A 19,336-nucleotide genomic window follows, 5' to 3' on the forward strand; every position below is an offset into this window, starting at 1 on the left:
TCGGTGGTAAATTAAAACGGACTTGAAACTGGCTCCTTTCTGGCCTTATATTCATGTCCTTTACTTTACTGGCAGAAACAAAGATCCAGTGTCTGAATGATAAATGTAACATGGTAGACTGGTTGTGCTAACCTATTGAGCGATCAGGCAGTACGTGATGGTCTAATCTATATATTTTACAAAAAACGTATACTGCATGTTTTTTCAAGTTCAAAATTGCCCTAATTTGTAATCATGGGGCACTTTTCTAGCTAACTATTTCATTAATGGGCCCACTTTTATTTTGTTGCAAGGGCCTATTTCCTGACCCAGTCACACAATGCATGTTAGGGTAATCCATGGCAGCGATTTTGATCCTGTTTATATTTCACCTGCTTTACATAATCTTGCATTCTCCAAGAGTGTTAGCTATTTCTGGGATGTGTGTTTCTGTATTTCATTTCACAACATATTACTCTTGTATGAGGCTCACATCGTAGTGAGTCCCCTCCAGGTGTTTATAGCAGGCTACAGTTGAGAGCTTTGGAGTATAGGCTGAAGGCAGTACATCTTTCACAATGCCTGACTGTGGGTCAAAACGGTGTTCAGAACACATGATCATTCAATACATGGCCTCTCTTCTGAGCACACAGAGCAACTGTCCTATATTCCAATTGCAGCTGGGATTCTGTGCAAATGTGTGTGTGAAGGTATTACTCATTGGTCAAAACAGTGACAAGGTGAATGTAAAATAATTTGTTGTTACTCACATATCTTAAACAGCTAACAGCAATTGACAAAACCAATGCACCTGGCTGTTTTTAGATGTAAGTCAGTTGTTGTCTTATATTTCTGGATTCAATCATAGAAAGCTGAGGGAAAGATGAGAAAAGAGTAGGGCATTGCGAGGGTGGTGGATTTAAAAGGGTCAGCATCAACAAGAAAAGATAAGATGCTCCAGGAGGATGGAAGGAGAGAGGTGGATGTAAATGAAGCAGAACAAGGAAAGAAGTTATGAGGCTGAGAAAGAAATGAGAGTTGAAGGGGAGTATATGGATACACTGTGTGGATCTAAGAGAGACAGAACCAGCACCATAAACAGAGTGGAGAGAGAAGTATTGGTGAGAGGTGGATGGAAGAAAGAAGGACCACTGACAGATGTTAGAGGTTGGGCGGGATGAGGAAGGAGGGGAGAGGTAGAAGTTAGAAGGGTCAGAACCAGCAAGAGAAATTTGAATCCTAGGAAAAAGAAGTCGACTTCGAAATCTTTCATAAAACGTAATTTACTCATTGACAATGGGATGGCTTCTGACAACTCTGGGAGTTTGAAGTAGCATTTGTACTACATTAGATGAGTTGTGGCTTACTCTTGATTGAGAAGTTAGAGCAGCCTTAATACTACTAAAACTTAACACCGCATTTGACACTGTTTCCCAGCCAGGGCCCGTAATTCAACCAGTACAACCTGAAATGTAATAATCCCCCTGGTGTGGCTGACGCCTATCCGATTTGAGAAATTGGAAACAATCCCCTTGGCACCTATTTCTATTATGTACTAAACCTCTGACTTGTGGAATTTATTGGATCTCCACTGTTCTATCTATATCATTCCCAGTTAGCCTTACTCATGAAGTCCTTTGGTTTCTTGCTGATACCTTGCACATATTGACGTCCAAACATGATTTCCCTCAGTGGTAATCTGGTCTTTGTACAGGAATATGTTTGGACTTGTATGCTAGCAGTTGATTTCTGAACCTCAGATTAAAAATGAGAACCCTTAATTTGTCAAATGATCTCATGGTGTTCTCCTTGGGGGCTGGTGGAGCTGGTTCACTGGCCCACATTGGTGGAGTCAGCAAAAACATATTGGATTCATTTTCCAGCATCATCTCTTTTTTCAGAACCAATTAACTATGTTTCATTCTCTTACCTTTAATAAATTCATAAGCAACACAAAATAATCCCCTTTCTCCTCTCTCACTACCGTGAAGCTGTTGTGCTATCAATTATCTTCTTACTAGATGATGCAAATACCCTCTCCCTTGGGCTTCCTACCTTTTAGCATTCAGTACCCTTCAAATCATTCAAAACAGTGTTAGATTCCTCACCCGAGACTGCTGTATCACCATGCTATTTCTTCTCACCTTTCTGCTGTCTGCTGTGTTCTTGGTTTGAAACCCTACATCTACAAGGCACTATCCATTTGTCATTGTGAACTGCATTAAAAATGTTCTCTCTTTCGAAAGCTCTCCATACTATACTCTGTGCCATCCAAACTCCTGTGCCATCTTAAAATTTAGATGGCCTTGATTGGAGACAGATCCTTATCCTTTCTAGTTGTGCAGGACTGGAACTCTCCCCCTCTTGAGCTATGATGTGACTCTAATCTTTTGGAAAAACACTTAAAACTGTCTCCACATTAGTAAAGTCTGCACCTCTCCTATGGAGCTCTCTTAGTGCCCGAAGCCCTGATTTGCATTTCATTTTCATTCATCCCATTCAAGAGAACAACAACTAAGTTCAATTCATTTAATGTATTTCCACTTTTTCAAGATTTAAAGTTTATGTACGTATTTTATAAGGATTATTCATGCTATTTTTAACCATTTTACCTAAATCCAAACTAGGTAAGTAGCTTCTTGCAAAGCGGCTTCAAACAATGCCTTATAATTAATGGCCAATTGATATTACCTCCTATGATGTCACTTCCTGTCAGGTTAAATCTTATGCAAATCGTAGGGGCCTTGTATGTTCCTATTCTGCCCGGGGCCCCTCAAATCCTAGGAGTGGCCCTGCTGTCATTGTCCACTGAAGGTGCTTGGTTGAAACTTCTGAAATGAATTAGAGCCGTGCATGAACCCTTTGTATAAATCTTTATATCGCAGTTAGCTTGGCTGCTGAATTGTCTGACACAGTTGGCCTTGGGTATAGTTTTGGGAACTTTTATGTGATGTTTCACTGTTTTGCTGTTTGCAGTGTTTCACAAACACTTTACACATTGCCCATAAGTTAAGCGTGACTGCTCTGTACCTAGCTGCCTGAGGGTTAAGTAAAGGTTAATTACTTACAGAGGACATGAGGGCTCAAATGTACAAGGCCAGATCCATGGATCTCAAAGCAACCTAGAAGTAAAGCTGACGGCATTCTGTTTTGAGGTAGTCATTTGGATGAAACCACGACTGACCTCCCAAAACTGGGAGAGTACAGATTACAAATCACTGCAAAGCCTGTTGGCCAAGACAGTAGTGACTGGCTGCAGCTTGGTCAAGCTTATAACTAGCAACATTCATGCCTGAATGACTCTTTCCAATCTGGCATTTAGGAACAGTGAGACATTTTAATTGGTTTTTCTTCTTTGGAATCAATTTGCTACAGTTCTAAAGAGACTATTTGTGATTTCTTATCATCTGATGTAACTGAATTATAGCAATCAAGTCGACTCACTAACCAAATGTATTCAAATAGAACAGCGGCAACAATGCATAGTAATCCCCTTTACTAAATCCAAAGGAGGCCTCTAAAGCCATGCCTTAAGGTACCCGTGGGTACGTTTCACAGTATACCTTTCCTCAGAGTCCCTTTCAAGAGCACCCAAGGCTGCAAGTCTCAAATTAATACATGATGGTTTTACCATCATGGTTGTGCATCTCCATTTTATACCTGTGACCCAAGCTGAAGAGTCACAAGTTGCCACACTGGACTAACATTTACCTAACTCCACTCCAGCTGCTGATTTTGTTACAGGCAACCGATATTGCAGCACTACTGTGAAACTGGCCACCTGTAACAAAACCGGCCCCCACTCTTCTTGGCCACTGTGGTGATGCCTGGTGCCTGCTATGGCCATTCCAGAAAAATGGTCACTACAAGGTCTCCCTGCACCTGCATCCAGTCTGCTGCAGTGGGATTGGCCTGCCCCGTCAATTCTGATAAACAAGAGTGAATCTTGTTGATCCTCTTCTCTGTCAGCGAAACCACTCTTGTGCTGGTTAGAAACCTTGCACCAATGAAAGTCTGGTCCTGAACAGGCGTCAGATGGAACTTCTTCTGATTCACCAGAAACCCATGATGTTCCAGAACTAAAAGAGACACAATGGTTTCCAGGGAGGAAAAGAAAACCAGGCAGTCGTCGTGATATGGCAGGAGTGTGATGTCCTCCTGACAGAAATCCCACAAGAGGAGCTAGGATTTTGGTGAAGACCCTTGACGCTGATGTCAGACCAAATGGCAGCACTCGAAATTGAAAGTGCAAGAGACCCACAGCGAACCGCAGAAATCTCTGGTGACGTCTGTAAATGGGGATGTGAAGGTAAGTATCCTGAAGATCGATAGCAGCCATATAGTCGCCTTTTGATACCAAAGTAATCACTTGCTGCAAAGATAGCATTTTGAAATGGATTGTCTTTACCCACCAGTTCACTCCTCTTAAGTCCACAACTGGCCTGTACTCTCCATTTGCCTTCAGCACCAGGAACAGATTAGAGTAAACTCCTTTGCCCTTTTTGGCGCGGGACCTCCATAATTGCCCCTTTTCTTCAAAAGGGAGAGAATGCCGGGCCACACAGCATCTCTCTTTACTGGATCTCTTGGAATAGAAGTAGGATAAGTTCCTGAATCCGAAGGTGTTTGAATGAACTCGATCATACTGCCTCTCTGAAGTAGACTGGGCACCCATTGATCTCTGATAGACTCCTGCCAAACACTGCCAAAGTCCAACAATCTCCCTCCAAATGGGCCATTCCTCACCAGAAGGGGGGGTTTAGTCAAGAATGATTCTTGCTTGTTCCCGTCTATTTACCATAGTCCTGCGACTTGGAGGATTTTCTAGGTTGAAATTGCCGTCTTCTGGAAGAATATCCCTTTGCATCCTTCCTAGAAAAATCATTACGATCCCTATTCCAAGACCTATAGGATCTAGAGGCAGCCCCTTTATAGGGAAAAGTGTTCTTCCTATCTTTGAAAGACTTTGTTCTAGTTGCATCCAGCTGGTCTCCAAACAACTTCTTCTTTTCAAAAGGAATTTTCAGGAGGGAAGCTTTTTCTGAATAATCTGCCTTTCAGTCCCGCATCCACAAATGGCGGCATGCCAGGATGGATGCACTAGAAGCCTCTGCTGAGGATCTAATAATATCTGAAGAAAAATCAGCTAACATCTTTGACTCTGGTTCCATTTGCAGCAGTAAATCAGAACAGTCTAAATTCTCCAGGATGGCAACATAAATAGACTCAAAGTCCTTAACTAAAAACTGTGATATGTATGCTGTATAAGTAGCTACCTTCATGGATACAGAACTGGCAGCAAAAGACTTCTTAGCAGCACCATCAATCTTGCGATCTACAACAAGATTGATGGTGCTATCTGGACCAAATCCTCTCTGGAAATGTACTTCCCATAGCTGAAGTATTAGTACCCTCCAACTCTGAATCTCAGGAAGAATCCTGCATCTTTCCCTTTATTCTAGATGACACTGCTTTCTTTTCCTTCTTCTTAGGCTTGGCAGCTAAGGCCATAGCCGCTGCCACCTCAATCATGTACTGGACCTTAGTCAAATAAGCAGGACTGGCAGGGGACTGTTCCCTGAGCTTCTTAGAACTCCGAGCGCCAGGCAGTCTCCCCTCAGTGTCAGAAGAGGAGGACATTTGCTGCCTTCTCTGCACACACTTCTTGCTCTCCATAGCAGAAAAACACACTGTGCAGCTTGGAAGAAACTCCACAAAAGACAGAAACTAGGGCTCATTAAATACCCTTGTTCTGCCAACCATAATGTAGTAATTAAAACATTAGTTTACAAATGCACACGCAGCCGTGACCAATAAACAGGAAGCTACAGCAGCCCTACAAAAAGCAGCCTAAATGAACTCAGCTGTGTCCACAAGAGAACAAATTAACCATGAGCCGCCCTGTGACCCTTCACGAGCAAAAAATTAATTGGCAGGCTACTCCTCCAGTGCTCAGCAGCTCAGGAGACACCTACCCCTACCTTTCCGTCGTCCTCAATGCCTTCGAACAGCAAGCAGCCTGACTTCTTGAAGAGCCAGATGCATGCCTCTGATCTCAGTTGTAAATTATTTTCCCGGGCCAAGCACTGCCAGTAAACTTCCTTCCTCCGTGTGCATATTGAGGTTGGAAAAAGAGTTGGAATTCTAACGGGTGAAAATTACTATTCTCTCGCAAGTCAGCGCAACACTAGGGAAAGTGTTGGTCTCTGGAGGGGTAAGGTTTTCTATTCCCACTCCAGCCTGTGCAATAGTAGAGATGGCACTGGAGTTCGGAGGAGTGAAATATTGTATTCCAACTTTAGTCTATGCAACAGTAGGGAAAGAGTTGGATTTCAGAGGGGCCAACATTTACTATTCTCATTCCAAACAGTGCAACAGTAGAGTAAGTAATAATGAACTTTGGAGGGGTAAAATTTACTATTCCCACTCCAGTCTGTGAAGCAGTATGGAAAGCGTTAGAGTTTGGAGGATGAGATTGACTATTCTCATTCTAAATAGCACAACAGTAGGGAAAATGTCAAAGACATTAATTTTACTATTCCTACTGCAGTCTAAACAAGAGTAGAGAATGTACGCCATATCAAAGACATTACACATATAACTAACACCATAACTATAAAAAAAATGTTAAACTCTTGACAAGAAAAATATTAAATAACATATGTATGTATATAATGTAATAAAAAATAGAAAACATTATTCAATTTGCATGATTACTATTCATTATAATAATTAAATATAATTTAATAAATAGTTTGATTAATTCATATTTACTTAATTAACTTCCCTGCCTCAATCCCTACAAACCTAGCAGCCTTCAACTAAAATATGTTTAAAATAAATATTCCATAATTGAAATATTTAAAATAGCAAATTGCAAATAATAATTAAGAATAGATTGATTATTAACTAATTAACTTCCCACCCCCTTTTCGCTACTGCATTGTGTTGGAATATCAAGGAACGGTATTACTATGTAATATCCAGGGTTTTTGAATATTTGCAAATGGATGTAGGCGGCCGAGGCTGGCGGCCATTCAAATGGACAGACTCAGATGACTTACTGTCCTTCCAATAGAAGACTTGGATTTTCAAATATGCTCTCTTGCATCCAATGATGAATGTTGTCCAGACTATTGGTGAAGTGTGCTTCAGATGAAATTGCATATGCATGAAATTGCATGGATCTATGGACAGGCTTCTCTAGTTTTTGTGCCACTGGGAGCATATAAATATTAGAACTGGACGGTACTCAGCGAAGTGACAAAAAACTCAGTTGAGCTCCACAGAGTTCTGCAAGCAGCTGAGTGAGGTGAGACAAGCTGCTTGTGCAGATGTTTAGTGGTGGGGATTTGTCCCCTGCTGTATAATCAGTGCAAACACCACCACATGCAGCGCAAGAGGGCGCAGCTTCTTTCTGCCGCTCAAATAGATGTTGTACTTGAGCCGCAGCTTCCTCAATGCAAGTGCCAGGTTTCCCAATGTGAGCCTTAGTGACCTGAAGGAACTGCCCGAGTTGAGAAATCTCACCAGGAGGTGGTTTAGCACTGGATTTTCCTCTCTTGCGCTAGCCAACTTAACATTGGGGAGCCATGAGAGAAAAAAACATCACTCTGCGCAACTCTACATATACCGCGGAGTGGGAAAAACTGCAATCTCCGTGAGAGGATCGGAGTTTACTGCCCAGGCCAAATAAATATTGAAAACATTGAAAGTGATGATGCAGAATGCTGCATGACACTTCTGGGTGATCATTCTAATCTGTATACATTCTCTGTAGATGAGTAAGAGCAAATGAAATGAATATAAAGTCACTCCTGTTCTTCCCACATCTAACTTTAACTTCATTAAAAAGTATGGCATTTTTCATTGCATCATAGGCTACTGATTTTTGAGTAGCAGCAATATGCTTGCTGGTCTTTACAAGGATGATTGGATCCTCAGTATAATAGAGAGGATTCCATGTCTGCAAGTGATCTAATGCTGATTGCTGGCTATGTATTATATGATTTGGCTATATCCACTTTTCAAGTATTTGATGTGATTTTCACGGAGTTTTATATAGCGCGAACTTGATCCGGTACTGGGTATCAGAACGCTTTACATAGCACCAGTTGCACTACATGAAGACACATTCATTTTTGTTAGGCACGGGGAGATTAAGTGAATTGCCCAGAATCACAGGATGTTCAGCGTCATTGCCAAGACTCGAACCTGGTTCCCCAGATTCGGCGTCGACTCTCTCAATGACGTAGGAGAAATCAGAATACTAAAGAAATGAGGATCATGTTTGTGATGGCGCTTGCAAGCAATGGGAGTATAGAAGATGATTTTCTAAGGTTGTATATTAAGGAAAGATTCTTGTAATGGTTTATTGAATGTTCATGCACAGAGTAGTTATCTTTGAATATCAAAATGAAAGATTAAGGAATATGATTTGTATTTTGAAAACTGCTCAATCACGTAAAAAAGTGACTATATTTAGGTGAGCAAGTTAATAATATGTCACCTGCAATGTCATGTTTGGTATCACCTATGTCACTAGTTAAATTGAGAGCAGAGATATAAGGAAGTTAGGGTCATGTGAGTTTTACATCAGTTGAATTTCTGTTAAATTTCAAAGATTTTTAGGTTTTGGATCACAAGCACATTCTAGCTTAAATTATTTTTTTCTGGGAGTTTTAAATTTACTTTACTGGTCATAAAATCTAACAATAGGATTCTTCAACTTATGCTTTACAGGGAACTCTGTAATGATACCCTTTCTGGATCTCAGTTTCCCCAGCCTTCAGTCCCTGTTGAGTCTGGCCTTCTGACATTCCTTAAACCAAGTCACCTCATTCCCTCGACCTAAGTCCCGAAACCTGATGGACATATTCTTCAACCATTACAAAGAGGTACCAAGCTCAGTATTGAAGATGCATGCAGAGCAGTTCCCCACTAAATAATGTGACCTTCAGGGACTCATTGTGCGCACTTCCTAACATAGTACATACTGGACCTGGCCACGTGTGGATTTTTTCAATATCTTGGTGCTCAAGCAGATGTCATTCTGTTGTTGTTCATGTGAAAATTTGAATGGAAAATGCTCCTGTACAAACCAGCTATAATTTCCTCCCCCCTTGACCAATCAGTGCACTTATTATATACAAAGTTCAAAGAAAGAAGTGCTCCAGTGGATGTGACAATGATTTTAAGGGTCTCCTCTAAACCAAGTTGTTTAGCTTAAGAGTAGTAAGTATGAATGACGTCTCATTACGACACATAGGGGCCGATTCCGAAATCATTTGGAAAGGCTCCGAATGGGATTCGGTTTTGCAGAATCTGATTCAGAACCCTTGTTTCAGAACTAATCGTACACATTTCCCAACGACCGATTATGATGCTCGGAAACGATTTGTGCTGTGATGTATTCCTATAGGTTCTGTATTGATCCCCCTATTCTTGACCCTATTCTGGTTAACGAGTTAACTAGCAGCCATCCCATGATGCAGAAACCGTTATCTGATTACGCCAGACCACGGCACAGGAGCGCGTTATCTGATTAGGTCATAACGCTTGCCATCTAATTAGGCAAGCAATATTCCTCCAGCCCCTGATAAGGCATACGGAGTTCTCAAAACAAATCAAACCTATGACAACCTGGGAAAAACCCTGCGGCCATTGTTTTGATTTCACCGAGAACTTCAGTAAAAGAATGCGCTAACGACCAGCTCGTATGACATCCTTATTGACGTATCTATGTCCATCCTTACGTCAATCTCGGCACCTTACAGGTATAAATATTACCGATATTGCCTTAAGCAAACACACGCGGTGGTGACGAGATCGGAGCAGCGAGACTTCCCGAAGCCCAGCAGAGAGCGAAGCCCACTAGCTGCCCCGCCTTCCTGACGCGCTGAGAACGAGACGCTGCCTTTCTCCTGCCGAGAAATCCAGCTCCGGCGCTTCCGAGCAGCCCTTGCAGGCAGCCTGGAATATCGAGACCAAAGATGAGAGATACCATCCCTCAATCATCCTAGATTCAAGCTACGGAACTGAATAACCCCTTGCAGAGAATTCTTGAATCAGTCACTTGGCAAAACAAACTTAACTTAGACTGCTACTTTCTATCCCCGCCCACGTATTAGGCTTAGGTCAGGTACACTGGGGTAGGCGTGGTTAGAAGCACCAGTTGAGTACGATTAGTCAAATGTTTATATGTATGTATCTATTTTATCCATTTTAAACCACCATATGGCTTAGAAACCATATAAATGTTTTTACAGTATTATTTTATACTTCTGCTTTTATTGTATGCACTTTACTTAACCATAAGTATTGCAATAATATCGATTCATTTCTCTTGTACGAGAAAAGAGACTGATCAATAAATAACATATTTTATTGAACACGCCCGTCTCTTCTTTTTCTCTACAATCTGGTGAAACTAAGAATGCACGTACTGACTGAGTAAAATAAGTTGTCTTTTGTTTTCACACGACTCTTGATTAGGGGAGAGCAAAGTTGTCATGTTCTATGGTTGTCAGAAACTAAATCCCTTCTTGTCTATCCAGGGAGGTTCAACTCCTCCTTGTCTATTCGAGAAAGTTTCTAGTGAACTCTGAGCTAGCTGGCAAACCCAAAACTTTAAGTCTAATATCGACAGTAGAAGACCTAGTTAACGTCTGGTCTAGGTCTATACTATTGGAGGTATTATTCCAATGCGCAGAGCCTATTGGGATAATAGGAACTACACTACATGGCGCCCAACGTGTTTGGATAGGCGATAAAACTAACGCAAGACTTTAGAGTAACTCAGTCGTGCTTTTTCACTCAGACCCCTTTTTCCCATAATACTCCAAAGACGTCTGGAGTGGGTGAGAGGTAAAATCCGCCAAACCTCGCAGGAGGGAACTCCTATGTATGGTTCTTGGTTCAATCAACGTTGAAGGATACACTGTTCCAAAATATTGTGCATCTCATCTTTGTTTCCATAAGAAACCTGGGGGCATATTATCAAGGGGGTTTATCTCTGCTTTTTTGGCTTTAAAAGCCAAGAAAGCGGAGATAAAATTATCTCCCTATTACCAAGATGTCGCTAACACCAGTTAGTGACAGCTAATAGGAGATAGCGACCATCTTGGGCCCCGCTTTGCATGTCAGTGATATTTATCACTAATGACATGCAAAGTGGGCGTGCCAAGATGTTAGCGACTGGAAACAGTCGCTAACATCGCTATCTCCTATTACCAACTTTTGGAGATATTCGCGCTAAGCGCGAATATCTCCAAAAGCTAACACCTGCCCTGAGCAGTTCTTCACCATGTTATCCAATGGGAGGTGGATAACATGGCTAAGAGCATTTGCTCGATAATGCATGAATATCGCTGACTTTTCTGTGATATTCATGCATTGCGGCCGTTTTTTATCGCATTTGCGATAAACCTTGCTAATAGCAAGGTTTATCTGCGATAAAAATCGCCGATGTGCGGCGATAATTTTTGTCTCTAAACAAGTTAGAGACAAACATTTTCGCTAGTTGTTGGTAATATACCCCCTGATCTGCAAACAAACAGAATAACCATCCTGACAGTAAAATGCCAGACAGTGATGATGAAAGAGAGAGAGCTAGAGTAGCAGCTGAAGTAATAGCAGCTGATAATACTATGCAAGAAGCAGACCCGGATATAATACTCATCCCGGTCAACATAAGAAGATCTATAACGTTAAAACTTATAGAAAATGGACTGACACCAAGAGGTGGTACAGTCATATTCTTAATTGAGGCACACGAATATCGGCAGACAGAGGTATTCTATTCATGGATAAACTTTCCAGCAGCAAATGCTGTAACAAAGGAGTTCCACTGTTATAAAACAGAGGAACCTCCGGATACCTACACTCCTTTCGAGGAAGTGGAAGTACCACTCAAACTCCAAGAGCATCTGCTCTTGTTTAATGGCGCCCTAAAACATAATAATCACATCACCAGGCTCGGTCCACTAGGTAGACCAGGAGCAACGTGGCCGGTCCTAGCCGGATACACACCACATCCAGACATCGAAAGAATGTCTGCAGCAGATGTTTTAGTACAACTAAAACAATTAATTAAAATATATAGACAACTAGTCCAATATGTAATGCGGACTTCAACCATCCAACCTGTAGTTAAAATTCCACAGCTGACCCCACATCAGGGGAACACAAATAAAATTACACCACAGAACATACAGTCCTGCCTAGGTAACGTACCAGCTAAACGGGAACAAATACCATTCTGGTTAGCACAAAAAATCACCCAAATAGAGGCGGTGTTTCCAGACACCACCCCTGTGGATAAACACAGGATTCTGACTATCTGTCTTCCAATGGGAATCGCACCACACGTGGAGGACTGTGACACTTGGGGTACAGTCTTTGCTTCCATTTACACAAAAACACATGGAGTTCCATCCATGTCAGTAATACCAGATGTGCTAAAACAAATTCAAGACGAATACGGTCCAGAACCCGCTTTAACTCTTGGTATGAAATTACTAAAAGACTTCAAGCAGGTCTCGGCAATATTACTAGCCAACATAAAAGGAGAAGCAGCGAATGTGGCGATCCGCCAGAGGTTAAAAGAGACAGATATAGCAGACCAACCAGCTGAAATTGCCAGAATTATAGAAAAATCCTATGAAGAACTAGGTAGAGATAGTTTGGGTGGAATACCAGTAAAGCCCCAACTAATTGAAAGTCCTGAAAAAATATTTATTAAAAATAATCTAAACAGTCAAAAGAAAAACTGGGATGGAAACAAACAATCCAATCCAAAAGAAAAGAGATTCCAGTCCAGAGGAAGGTCTCCTCGGCGGAGAGAAAGATCTCCGGACCAAGGACCCAAGTCTCCCCAAAGGGAGCCCTCTGTGAAAAAATACAACCTTAGAAATAGGGATAACATAAAGAAACCGGATAGATATCAAGATTTTGATACACGTCCCTCTCAATCTTTTCAGACTTCCTCGCAGAAATCGGAAAGAAGAGGACGATCGGAACCCAGGGAAGGGCACGTCAAGTCCAAAGACAAGGAACCTGCTCATCCAAATAAAAAATTACAGTTTCCAAAAAAGAAGGTAGCCAGTATTAAAGTATTCAACAATGCCGAGAATACTGAGGACACAGCTGAAAAACGGAGAGTGGGCTCAGACAATGCTAGACAGCGCAGCAGAAGTGAGCATAGCACGCAAAGTCCTTATGAATCATCTGGAGACAGTGGACACGAATGAATACATTCAGGTGGAAACTGCAGACACCAGAGTTAGCAAACCTCACAAAATATATGAAATAACTTTACGTATAGAAGGGGATAAGACTAGGAAAATAAGGGGCCTTTTTTGGGATAATCTCTCCAAGGGCTATGACATCCTTCTAGCTGAAAAAGATTGGCCACCAGAGTTCCTCAGGGAGTGCCCACATGGCGAAGAAATAATTATGCCTGCCTTCTCAAATCATATTCCAATTCATAAAAAATATACACTTGCAAGAAAGTGGGCAGTAGCTCAGGCTCCTGCTTTATATAAAAATCATGTAGGATGGGATGAGGACTCTCCTCCTCACAAAATCCAGTTAAAATCACAACCTCCTGCACAAAGGCAGTATCCAATCAAGCAAGAAGCTAAAAAACAGGTAAAAGAAATTCTAGATCAACTAGAATACCAGGGGGTGATTGAAACTTGCACCTCACAAATGAACAACCCTTTGTTTCCTGTCTCCAAACCAGACAATTCATATCGTCTAGTTTTGGATTACAGACACCTTAACTCGTGTTGCAAAACTTTTGCAGTACAAAACTCGCATAGTGCTGCACTAATGAATAACATAGTGCGCAAAAAATATAAAACAACATTAGACATCTCTAATGGATTCTTTTGTCAAAATATAGCACCAGAGAGCAGATACTTATCAGCGTTCTCAATAAATGGCGCTCAAAAAGAATTCTGTCGGTTACCCCAGGGGTACAAGAACAGCCCAGGAGTATTCTCAGCGAGGGTAACAGAGTTACTACAAACATATGATGACGAAGCATTATCTTATGTCGATGACATATACCTAACAGATGAGGACTTGGATACTCACTTGAAGAGAGTGAACACCATAATACTTGGGTTTGCAGCAGAGGGTTACAAATTCAACTTTAAAAAATCTAGAATTGCCCATCTAACAGTCCTGTTCTTAGGATATGAATTATCAAGTGAAGGCAAAAGCCTGGCTGACAATTTCCTAGAGAAATGTTCCGTACTCCAAGCACCTAGAACACTAAAAAACCTACAGTCAATTCTAGGCTTCCTAAATTTCGGAAGAACATACATTGCAAATTACGCAGAAAGGGTCAAACCCCTTAATGATCTAATAAAACCAGATTTAAAAAAAAACAATTGGACTCAAAAACACAGAAATTCTGAGATCCTTACAAACAGATATGTTAATTAAAACAAAATTAGAAACACGTGATAACACACGCAACCTTGTGATTCGAGTCATCCCAGGAAGATGCGGATTCACATACCTGACCTCGAATGAGGGAGAAAAGGTACCAATTGCATTCAAATCACACTTGTACACAGAAGCTGAAAAGAAATTCAGCATTAAAGAAAACATTGTTCATGCAGTTCAGACCGCAATAGCTAGACAAAAAGATAAAGCTGACGGTAGACACATCACAGTCAGAACAGCAGAATCAGCCTTTGAGGCATTAACAACACCGTGTAATTTACCAACAACAGCATTGAATCCGGAATGGATACAATGGGTGAATTCCATTACAATGGACAAAGTAAAATACTACTTTGATCCAGAACTAGAGGAACTAAAATATCTAGAATATGAAAGAATATTCCCTCTGCCAATCGACATTCTGCCATTACGACAGTACGCTTGTGTAATCTATACAGACGGACATGCTCAACCATCCGTTTGGGGGGAACAAGCATACAACCCCACATGTGAGATTACAAAAGAAGTGTGGCGCGGAGGTATACTAAGACCTCTATTAACAAAAACACACTCAGTAGAAACGAATTCAGAACAACAGACTGAAATAATAGCATTGAAAATGGAGCTAGATAATGCAGATCGCGAATTCCCGACACTCATAGTGTCCGATTCGTATTACTGCGTCAAATCATATAACAGCGATTTGCAGAAATGGATTCAAAACGGTTACAAAGATGACACAGGTGCAACAATAAAACAAAAACTGCTTTGGGAACAAATAGTTCTGTTAAAAAAAGAACTACCAAAGACTCACGTGATACACTCACTGAGTCATCAGCGTGATGGCGTTCACGTTGCAGGGAATTCATTGGCTGAGAAAGCCACAGCGGTAGCTAGAAAAAAGCGTGCAGTAAAATACATTGACGGTGAAACAATGCTGGCGGTGAAAACGTCATCAAAAGGCGACTGCTCAGCGTTACCGATCAGTTACCCACTCAAATATACATACATAATCGATGCGAACTCCGTTCCTTTTGCTCGAATCCCTGGAGTGGGGGATAGAGTAATTCCAAACAAGGACAGGAGAACTTTGTTAATAGCAGACGCACATATGGGCGAGGGTCTCAGACACCTCAAAGTAAAAGATTCTCTGGAAGAACTACAATCAGTGTACTGGTGGCCAGGCATGACATCTTTGTAAAAAAATGCCCGGGCTGCAACAGAGATCGCAGCGGCGAGAGGAACGGGGTAATACCATGGCGTTTCACTCAATAAGGGCTAAACAATAATCAGTGAAACAAGTGTAAATAATGCGTCCCATTAACAAATAAAGACTAGTTTCCACTTATAAATGTAGACCCCAGCACTCGGCTGACGTCGGGACTGTTATACAAGATTTGCGAGTCTAAATGGCATATACGCTAGGAGCATGCTACGTTTGACCAATGTTTTCACTTTAGCCCTCAAGCTTGTGGGAAAGCACGGCCAAATGAGCATAGCGAAGCGGGATTCTTGTCCATTTCATCCCGAGGGAAATGGAATTGTTGAAAGAAAAAACCGTGACATAAAGCAATCTATAACAGCAAAGGTATTAGGTTCGGGAGCTGGGTGGGTCAAACATCTAATAAGTGTCCAACGTAGTCTAAACAACTTGCCAAGAAATTCTCTGAGGGGATTCAGTCCGTACGAATTACTGTTTGGAACTAGGATGCTAGTCTTAGATCTTGACAGTCAGACTTCAGTGGTAAAAGAAAAAAGCTTTGATATCAAAGACCGTTTGGCTATTTTACAGGACTTAAACGAAACAAGAAAAGACCTGAGCAACATAAAGTTGAAACAGCAGCCAACAACCACTGAAGAACCACCACCTGTCCCAGCAAGACCTGTCTGGATTCCAAAAGTCGGGGATCTAGTCAGAGAAAAGATCGCGGTAAAGAAGGAATTTGGGCCTTCTTACAGAAAAGCAGTTCCTGTCTTGTCCATCAACGGGACAAGATCAGTTGTACTACCGCCGCTTGCTGGTAAAAAGGAGAACCGAGTTGTATCCATCGACCTGGTAAAACCACAATCATGTGGCCGATAACAAACAGTAGGCCAAGTGGACTCCCGATAAGTAGTAGAACACCAAGGTTTGCTACAAGGACAGAGGTGCTAACTAAAAGGCTAATCACATTCGAAACGTCTACAGAACAACAACAAGGACTATGCAACAATGCAATGGAACTCACACCTCTGAAAACCCAAATAAAAACATTTAGTAGAGACACACCAACCTACAATGAAGTAACAAATGAATATGCTGAAGCTGCAAGAAACAGTAATCCTGAAGCAATTGGAACAATAGACAGAACGGCATCCGGCTACTTCATCAACTTTGAAGATTCTTCTGAAGATCTAAGTGAATCAAAGACACAGCCATCAACAAAAACTTTTAAAGATAAAGCTAAGGAACTTTTGAAACAGCTGAAAGAAACCTATCTGAATTCTCCGTGGATTGAATTTTGGGTGTCATTTGGTGTGTTTATCCTGATACTTTGGCTCATCATGATACTATGTTTGGGACGCTTCATTGAGGGAAAATATGCTAAAATGGACACAGCAAGCCAGAAAATCAACTTGATCCTCAAGCCACACACATCTTCACACGTCAAGAAAAGAGAACTTTCTTCAGTCAATTTCACAGCCAATCCTATACCGGGTGGGGTAGCATGGGACAATACTGACTATGAAATTTATGGTCCGGTAGAGATCCTCAAATATCCACACCAAATCAAGATCTCGTTGAGTGACTTTGTAAAACCAAACTCATTTGCTGATGATTGGGACTTTGAAAGTAATAATAACATGATGTCTGATCTAGTGATGTCTGCTAAATTTACCAAACATGATTATTTGCAGGGTTTGTCTAATTATGATAGTATGTACTGCTACAACCACTATGGTAACCATTTTTTACATAAATCAGCACAACCTAGAAATGTTTTAAATTATAATCAATGGGAACATTGTGCAACTCCTCCAAAAGGAAGCTCAAGAACCTTTTATGACAAATATTCATACTTTTCAGGGTTCAACACAAGTAATGCTGAAACATTTTATTTCAAATTGTCAAATAAGATAGGAACAAAAACCATGCTTACAAACACAAAATTGATATATTCGGACTCATTTTTTGAACAAATGAATACATTTGGTTTTGATTATTGGGACAAAAATGTTGAAGTAAAAAGTGTTTGGGGTACAAAAGAATGGCAAGTACAAGGTATAGAATCATTGTTTAGAGCCTGCATGATCCCAGAACAAATTATATTCTTGAATGAAACTATTCAACAAACTACCTGTCTTGGATTAGCCAAAATCAAAGACTTAAATAAACCGTCTATTCCAAAACCAACAATGAACAGCAATAACTCTGCAGATGAAGAAATAGACGTAAACTATGTATTAAACCAAAACAGAACAAATCCTGATTGGAAACAATGGTTAATCTGGCCCACAGATACTAATAACTGTCAAGACAGATTCCTGAACAAAACACAGGGGTTCACATTGACCAGGCCAGACCCTAGATATTCCCAAAGACAACACCCAGGGATAATCACCACCCACAGTGTGGGCAAACTATGCCTTCATTGGCTAAAAACTTCCACACTGACAGAAATTAAGCAACACCTAACTTTACTTACTGATGGTGCTGACTTGCGTGATTTAATTATGGGACCACGCAAACAGCGTCAAAAACGCTTCATAGCAGCCTCTATATATGCAGCTTACAACGAGGCCTGGAAGATAACTCAAATTGAGACAGCAGAAAGTATACGGGAAATTGACCGTATTAATTTGGAAAAATCGCTTTCTGTAGTGGACAATGGGTTAATGACTCTGTCCTCCAGAATCTTTTCATTGGACAGCATTGTGTCATCAGCAATCGACATAATATCGCAAGACTTACTGTTGTTACAACACGGTCAGTCTCAATTGCGTTCTATTGTACAGCTTGGCTGGACGTTACAAAATCTGCGTTCAGGCTATGTGCCTTGGCGTTTAATCAACACAACGTCACTATTCACTATCTTTAACCTTACTGATAAACAGATCAGTATGGCACAAAAGGGTGCTGATTATACAATCCTGAGCATTGAGAAACTCGAGAGATTACCATTGACAATGTCAGAACGACCTGTCATTGAATGAATAATACATGGGATAATTAATATTCCGATATCTACTTTCAGGTTTCAATACTGCCAAAAATATATACAGGCTGGCATGTACGAAAAATTGGGAAAAGGGTACATTAAGACAACATGGAACTTGCCCTATTCACATGCATGTGTCAGTAATAAAGGACAGAAAGTGTTTCTTAGTGGCAATAATTGTGCGATGTCGCTAAGCGGTACACTTCTGTGTAATGGAATTAGTTTGCATGGAGCCTGTGAAGGGAACTCAAATAACCTTTCATGTCACCAGCTAGGCACACCTGCAACAGGGATAGAACCATTCTTTAAAAGACTCTATAACGGGAGTTACATTCTAATTGTGGATCACAGATGTTGTAGTCTACTGCCCGGGGTTCCTTATCTCGTTAGTACGACTGCGAAGGTCATGTGCTGTGGACGCTTATTGTTCCCCAGCTCCTTTCCAGACAGGGAGGCAAGGGCATGGCCTCACTTGAAAATTACTTCTATTCGAGTTGATACTTTAAGCAGAATGAAAACAGTGCTTCTTCAGACGCCGACCAGGCTCACGTCATCAAAAGAAACGTATGATCTCCTAGTCGCAAGGACGACTGCAGAGATTCACTCATTGTTATCAACTAATTCCCCCATACATTTTGCAGAAATCCTGAATGAAATCTTAAATATTTCTGATACCAGTGGAGTCTCAAATGTATTTAAGA

Source organism: Lissotriton helveticus, chromosome 2_1, assembly GCF_964261635.1.
Source record: "Lissotriton helveticus chromosome 2_1, aLisHel1.1, whole genome shotgun sequence".
Classification (NCBI taxonomy): Eukaryota; Metazoa; Chordata; class Amphibia; order Caudata; family Salamandridae; genus Lissotriton; species Lissotriton helveticus.